The sequence below is a fragment of the Tasmannia lanceolata genome, unplaced genomic scaffold, assembly GCF_043159265.1.
Source record: "Tasmannia lanceolata isolate RefF3 unplaced genomic scaffold, GAP_Taslan_0.1 ptg000037l, whole genome shotgun sequence".
Classification (NCBI taxonomy): domain Eukaryota; kingdom Viridiplantae; phylum Streptophyta; class Magnoliopsida; order Canellales; family Winteraceae; genus Tasmannia; species Tasmannia lanceolata.
Genome location: NW_027518714.1, coordinates 4,200,498 through 4,208,058, shown reverse-complemented (window position 1 = coordinate 4,208,058; position 7,561 = coordinate 4,200,498).

Below are 7,561 nucleotides of genomic sequence, written 5' to 3'. Positions count from 1 at the left end.
GTAATATAACATCTCACTTATAAAAAGGGATTTGCTAGGCAATTTTGCGGAAAGCCATTTCATCTTTCTGCAAAATCGTCTAGCAAATCCCCTGGAAAAAACATGACAAAGAAACAAAAAATCCATTTTTTTGAATCAATTCCCTCCTACCTAACCTCTATAGCACTTTACTCTTCTTAAAACCTCTGTTTTTCAAGACGAATGCATGCTCTGTTTCTCTGTTTCACCGCTCTCTTTTCTTCTCCTACCGGCAAGAAGGTGAAAGAATTCTAGTCGAGTGAAGGCAAATGGGTGGAGAAACTGCTTGAGCTCATCTCCATGGAGTCCGTCTACCATCTTGTTTGAAGAGATGTAACAATGAGTGAGTTGATTGATTTGCCATTGGGAGGATCAAATTATTCTTTCTCAAACAAAAAAGATGACTTGTTTCTGGCCAGATCTGACATATTCTTGTTTTCATAGGGTTGGGAGCTTATGTTCAGGGGTGTCGGTCAAGTTATTCTCCCTAGAGTCGCCTCAGCTGATTGATCATTGGACGATCATCCTTCATTCTAGCAAGGAAGCTGATGAGGCCAAACCATTTTAATTTGAGAATATGTGGGATGGCTATCCCTAAATTTAAAGATGACTGTCAAGTTGGTGGGAGGAGGAAAGTCACAATGGTTGGGCTGGGAATTGCTTCACATATGGGAGGTGGGATGGGGGAGGCTATGCCCCCTCTCCAAGCATGGGCGGGGGATGCCAGGCGTGGGGATGCCTCCAATGGCATCATTTGGCATGCCCCCATGTGTAGCTACTGATTTCGAATGCAAGAGTGATATAACTGCCAGCTATGCTGCCAGTTGGTCGGATTTTTTTCACAGCGGAATGTGGTCTTTCAAAATTACCAGCTATGCTGCCAGATGGTTAGATGTTTTCCACGGCAGAATGTTGACTCGATTCGAAATAGTCTCTCTTGTTTTATTTTGTTGTAGGTGTGATTATTTCTGCTTAATATTTTTGGTACCCGACATTCTTTCGCTGCCATTGAGGCCGAGCTGAGCATTTTCTGGCTGTGCAATCTGATTTTCGTGTGGCAAAAAGTGTAAGAGGATGGTAGGATCGATGCCGATAGGTACTCCTTGTATAGATTCCCAATTCTGTTGACTAGAACCCTTTTTTCGTCTTTAATTTATTCAGTGTTGGAGGTGCGAAAAAAAAGATAGAGGAGACCAGATGGAGACACAGTTTCAAGGCATTTTATGGCTGAAAGTGGGGAATATAAGCATTGGTTTCTTTCACAAAATGACTAGCTGTAGAAGAAGAAAGAATGAAACCTAGTCCCTTGTTATAAAATGTTGTATCATTGAAGAAAAGGAGGAAATTGAAAATCATATCTTAGATTTCTTTAAGAAGCTTTATAGGACGCTGGAAACCGCCTCTTAATGGAATCCAGTTCAACACTCTTCCTGCTGCCATGGCTGAGCTGTTAGTATAACCTTTCTATTTATCACTCTCATCCCGAAGGAGTGGAAGAAGTGAATGACTATAGACCCCAAACTCTCGCTCAAAGGCTTAAGAAAGTTTCTATCATATCCCCCTGTCAGATGGGGTCCATAGAGTAAATGAGTGATTTGCTGGACATGGTGATTTACAAGATTGACGTGGAAGAGGCTTACTACTACATCGATTGGGTCTTTGTTGATTATCTCCTTCAGAGGATTAAATTTGGACAGAAGTGGCGAAGATAGATGGAGTGGTCACATCCTCAACCTTCTCGATCATCATAAATGGGTGTCTGAAAAGTTTTTTCAGCTGTTCGCGAGGACTCTGTCAAGTCATCCTCTATCGCAATTCATTTTTTTTAATTTGGTGAGGCTTTTAGTAGAATTCTTTCATGTGCAGAGTCGAAAGGCATAATTAATGGAGCGACTTGCAAGAGCGGGCATCATAACCCACCATCAATTTGCGGATGGTACTTTGATTTTATGCAATGCAGATCAAAGTCGGATAATATCTCTGAACATTATGGTTTGAAGTTGTGTATGGACTCAAGGTCAATTTGGGGAAGAGTTCACTAGTGGGATAAATTTTGAAGAGGTAAGAATAGAGGCTTTTGCCAAGGAAATGGGCTGTAAAAGTGAAAGGTTGTCCATAACTTGGGCCTCCCGCTAGGTCGTGGGATTTCTCTTAAATACTTACGGACCTCCATTATTGAATGAATGAAGAAATTGATTGTCTTACTAACCTTTATTGTGCTTTAGAGAATCCTTTATATCACAGGCTCTAGAAACATTAAGAATGTTCTCCTTGAAATCATTTTTCAAAGTCTTGATGGGGGTATCAGCCACATGGCCCACATCTTCCCTATGGAGCAGAATATGGAAGAGACCCAGTCCCCCCAGCCATCGTTGGAAAGGTCAACACCCAAGATAGATCAACAGCCAAGATAGACATAAAACGAGTAGATTTAGATTGGAGAACAGATGCCACTTATTTCAGCATGAATATAAAACTATCAACCACATCTTTATCCACTGTAAGCTTGTGAGATGATTTTGGTGCAAGTTGCTGAAATGGTTTGGATTTTTTTGGGTGTTTCTAGGAAAATTAAAAGATGTGCTTGAGTGTTGAGTCACGGAAGGTTTTATAACTCTTGGCAAAATTTTATTGAGTGGCATCTTCTTTGTTGCGATTTGTTCTATATGAAATGAAAGAAACATGATTTTCTGAGTAGAAAATAACACTATTCTCACACTCTTACCTGTTGAGGATGATTAAACTGAAGACGTTTGATTGGGATTGATGCAACTGTGGCATTTATGTGATTGGCCTGTTAAGAAATTGCAAGAATTACATTGGATGCAACTTCATGAGGAAGAAGATAAATGCGAGATGGAAACCCATGTGCGGGCCGTGCGGAGTTAAACTTCAAAGGATGTTCAAAAGGAAACCCAGGTCCAGCAGGTACAAGAGGTAGGTTAAGAGATCAGAATGGAGAGATGATCCTACGATTTTCAGGGCTCATAGGGAGGACTGATTCTAGTGAAGCTGAGGTTTGTGTGGTCCTTACAGGAATACGAATCTTTCAGGAAACTCAGACGGGTGGGCTTGTGGTTGAAGGTGATTCCGCTAACATCGTTGCTTGAGCTAGAAAGGAAAGTCAAGTCTCATGAATATTAGCCATTTACATTTATGAAATAGTGGAAAGATGTAGAGAAGGATAGTGGTCAACCACATCCCGAGCTGTGCGTTTTGGCTTGCATTGGCATGACTTCATTAGTGCATAGTTAATCCTCATCAATTCTTATTTCCATCTCAATTTCCACTGTGATCTTTTTCTTTGGCACCTCCTTTCATTGACGCTCAATTGGTTCATGGTTCTCAACTGGTAAATCAATAACTTCCTTGGTTGAGTTGTAAATTCAACGCTGAACTTTTGCTGATGTACCTTTCCACCTGTGTATACTGATTGTCTTGCCATATGTTCCAGTTGGTCTCTATAAATTGCTGCAAGATTCCCTCCCATTCTTGCTGTGACTGCTATTAGTTGTATCTTATTCTTTTGATTGCTCTCTAAGGCAAAATGCGGACTAGGTCAAGAATGCGGCTACGGTAAAAGGGGGTTGAGTTTTGAAACTATGCTTAAGACCACATTTAACTTGATTTGATTATTTACTTTTTTGTTGCTTTCTTAAATTTTGACCTTAGAAATTTCCATCATGACAATCAAGTCACCTTTGGAAACTCACTAGGTCTGTTTGTAGGGAAATGATATTCTCACTCCCTTGTTTAGATAAATGACGCTCTTCAGGTTTGTCTTCATTTTCATATTTTGTATTAGGGATTTGCTAGGAAACTCGGGATCCAGGAAAGTGGTCAATGAAGTGTGGAGTGCCATTTTCAAATGTACTTGCCTAAGGGTAGGTTGACTCATGAAAATTCTAGGGAAAAAGGGGTTAGGTAATCCGAGCACTGCAATGAATTGAAGGAAATGAATTTTTTTATGAAGACTGTCCTGCCCTGCAAAACAAGCACATTATGTTTTTGAGAACGGGTATGCGGGTCACTTTTATGATTAATAATGAAAAACAATTTTTGGGTGTTAAGTAGGCAAGAGGTGGACTTGTATGTAAATATGATAAAGACTGTTGATATTGTATAACATCATGAGGGTGATCTTCATGGTATTTTAGTCTCTTCTTGAATGTACTCTAACCAGGCTTGAAGGATCAAGGGCCTGGATTTTCTGATCAAGGTGCTCTCGATGACATTTGGCATGATCCACGGATCTGATCTAATCAGGCAGGTGGGACCCAGTAAGTGTCAGAAGGAATGTAAAAGTGGCTTTCTGTTTACCATTTTCCTAGGTTCTTGTGCCCTTGTGTTTTATGATTCTGGTAAGGACCAGCAGCAAGGACAAAAGGTTGACCCAAAATCCCTTTAACAACAGAAAAGTCTGTGGCCAAGCGATGGATGCGGCATCTATTAATCAATACAAAGGTGGTCACTCCATGGGTTTCACTCACTCCTCAAATAATGGTGTCTTTTCTTTCATTTCCTTCTTCCCACATGCAATGATCCTTCCCTTTGGAGCAATAGAACCAACTTCCCATTCTGTTTTTCCTTGTGTACGGTAGACCACATTTTTGGGTAAAATCTAGTGTAAAATTACATTTACACTCCCTCTAGTTTCTGACACATCGACTTCTACCCGTATAGTTTAAAACGTGACAACTACACCCCATGTGGTTTCAATTTGTGTAAGGTAGACCCCCTCAGTTGACAGTTCGTCCACAGATTGAAGGGTTAGGATGATCCGATGGAGCTGATTATTTAGGCACACCCTATCTATGTCAGGGCCCATCAAATGAACGCTCTGGATCATCCAAATAATGTGGCCCACTGTGTTTTTGGTAGTATTTGGATTCGGATATGGGCCCACATTGTTTGGATGATCCAAAGCGTTCATTTGATGGGCCCTGACATAGATAGGGTGTGCCCAAAAAATTAGCTCCATCGGATCATCCTAACCCTTCAATATGTGGATGAACCGTTAACTGAGGGGGCCTACCTTATACAAATTGAAACTACAGAGGTGTAGTTGTCACGTTTTAAACTATAGGGGTAGAAGTTGATGTGTTAGAAACTAGTGGGGGTGTAAATGTAATTTTCCCTAAAATCTAACTCAAATATCTCAAAAGCTAACGAAGACATATGGGGAGGTGCTAAATGTCTTTCTGTTTCTTTAGATGTAAAATGGGTCTCAAACAAATTTTACACCCATTTTAAAGTCAAAATAGGGGTGACATGTTTTCACCCCTTTTTCGTCCATGGGCCACACCCCTTCTAGTGTATTTAGGACTACTCTGGTGTGGCCCAAGGATGAAAAAAGGGTGAAAAAATCACTTCCCTTGTTTTATGCCCATTTTGGAAAGAAACAACTGAGTATTCCGCTAGCATCGTGAGTTACTGGGTTTCCTCCCCATAGACGCGAGTTCAAGTCCCCTCAGAGTTACCTGATGCACGTTGTTTATGGGTGATTGCGTGCATCCATAGGGATTAGCCCCGCCCTAAGATAGGGTGGGGATGCCCTATGTCATCAAAAGAAAAAGAAAAAGAAACAGAGTCTAAGGAAAATGCTAAAAAGAGAGGCTTCGTAAGAGCCACTCATTAGGCCCAACTACAAGAAGAGACAGTGCATGTGGGTCCAACCTAAAACGACCCAAGCTCCTCACATCCTAGTAGGTTTCCTTAATAATTCGGAAAGAATCTTATTAGAATAATGTTCTACTTGCTTACAAGTTACAACATACTCTCATTTAGAGAAATGGAGAGTATTATCCCAACATGTGTGTGGTTTGGGGACAAAGCAAAGCAAAGCAAAGCAAAGCAAAGTTGAACTAGAACTCTAGAAGGCGTGCAAAAGTGCAATTGGGACAGCATGATTCTAACCAAACCCCCTTATGTTCTTCTTTTCTTCAAAGCTCACCAATTCCGAGAGAGAGAGAGAGAGATTATATTAGTGGCCTCTGATCCTTCCAAATCCACTGCGATATTGACACGTGGTTGCTGTTTGTACTAGTTCTTAAACTAGTACCCTTCCCCATAACCCTTGGCAGCTTTAGTTAGCTGGATATCACCCTTATCTCCCATGTGACGGCCTCCACTCTCTAAAACCTCTTGAACAGGAAAGAGAAGAAAAGAAAGCACTATTAGACTATCATGTTCTGGGTTGTTATCCTTTCATATCTAACCTTCATAAGAGATGTAAACTACATGGCCCAATAAAATCAATAAAATTTGGTAGTCGAAGCCCAAAATGTGGTAGTCGAAGCCAACAAATATTTGTCAAAGCTAAAAATATGTTGGTCAAAAGACGAAAAAAATTCAATAAAATTTGGGTATGGAGATAATTCGACAAGGCAAAAGTTCGAAAAATTGGAAAGAGGTTTGGAAGAAATTAAAAATATTAAAGCGCATCTGTGACACAACATATTATGTGGGAATGTTTAAGCTATTTCGCACGAAGCCATTTGACAGCTCCTCTTTTGCAAGAGGAAGAGCAACCTGATATCTGAATTTGTCTTATTAGTTTAATTCATATGAGGTGGCACTTCTCTCTTGAAAAAGAGTGTCTGCAAAATTGCTTTTGTTAAATTGCCTAGACAGTCCCACATTATATATTGTGTAGATACTTGTTTCTAACTATAAAGCAGAATAAAAAGAATGGAGTGGGTTCTGTTTTCACTAGATTAGGATGTTAGTTCAGTTTTAGTTACCATGTTTTTTTCAATGATTTAGAATTTCTCATGAGCTTTACATTTTAAACAAGAAATTGACTACAAAATCAAATTCAACTTGGAAAATTTGCATTTAATTCGATAAGCGAAGAGCTTTTGAATTGTTTGAGATTTTTTGAACTTTAAAACAGGTAAAAAATCAGGATTTTTGCAACAAATCTTTAATTATTTGGAGAATTTTGTGACTATTAGTCCTATCATCCAACAAGCTGCTTGCCAGAATGCTCCTATTCAAATATCATGATCCACATATCATATAAGTAGTAAATTTTTCTAAAAGTATGTTAATCCACATATCATAATCCGTGGAATACAATGACATTATTGGAAACCTAGTAGTACGAGAAATGGATCTTGAGACTTCCTTTCATTGTTGACTCTTGTGTAATCGAACATGTGAAATGATTCAAAAACAACATGTATATGACTGAGAAAGTTAGTATAAGATGGTAATAAAGAAATCTAGTTTTTAGACTTAAATTATATGAGAGCATGATCTAATTATATTTATAGTCCAAGTTGTAAAGAAAAACCAATATGCGCGCTTTGGTGCAACTTGCTTCTTTTCTTAAACTTCATCGGAGTTCATGTAAATATAATGAAGGGCTATTTTGTTCTTCATTCTTATTGTATTTTGGGTGCAATTTTTTTTGTAATATTGCAATCTAAGGGTCTCTTTAGATACCTCATTTTTAGTATTTATTTGAAAATAAAAATTATTTTAATTCATTGCTTTTCAGAGCTGGGGCATTAGTCTTATTTGGAAGCCATTAATTGCA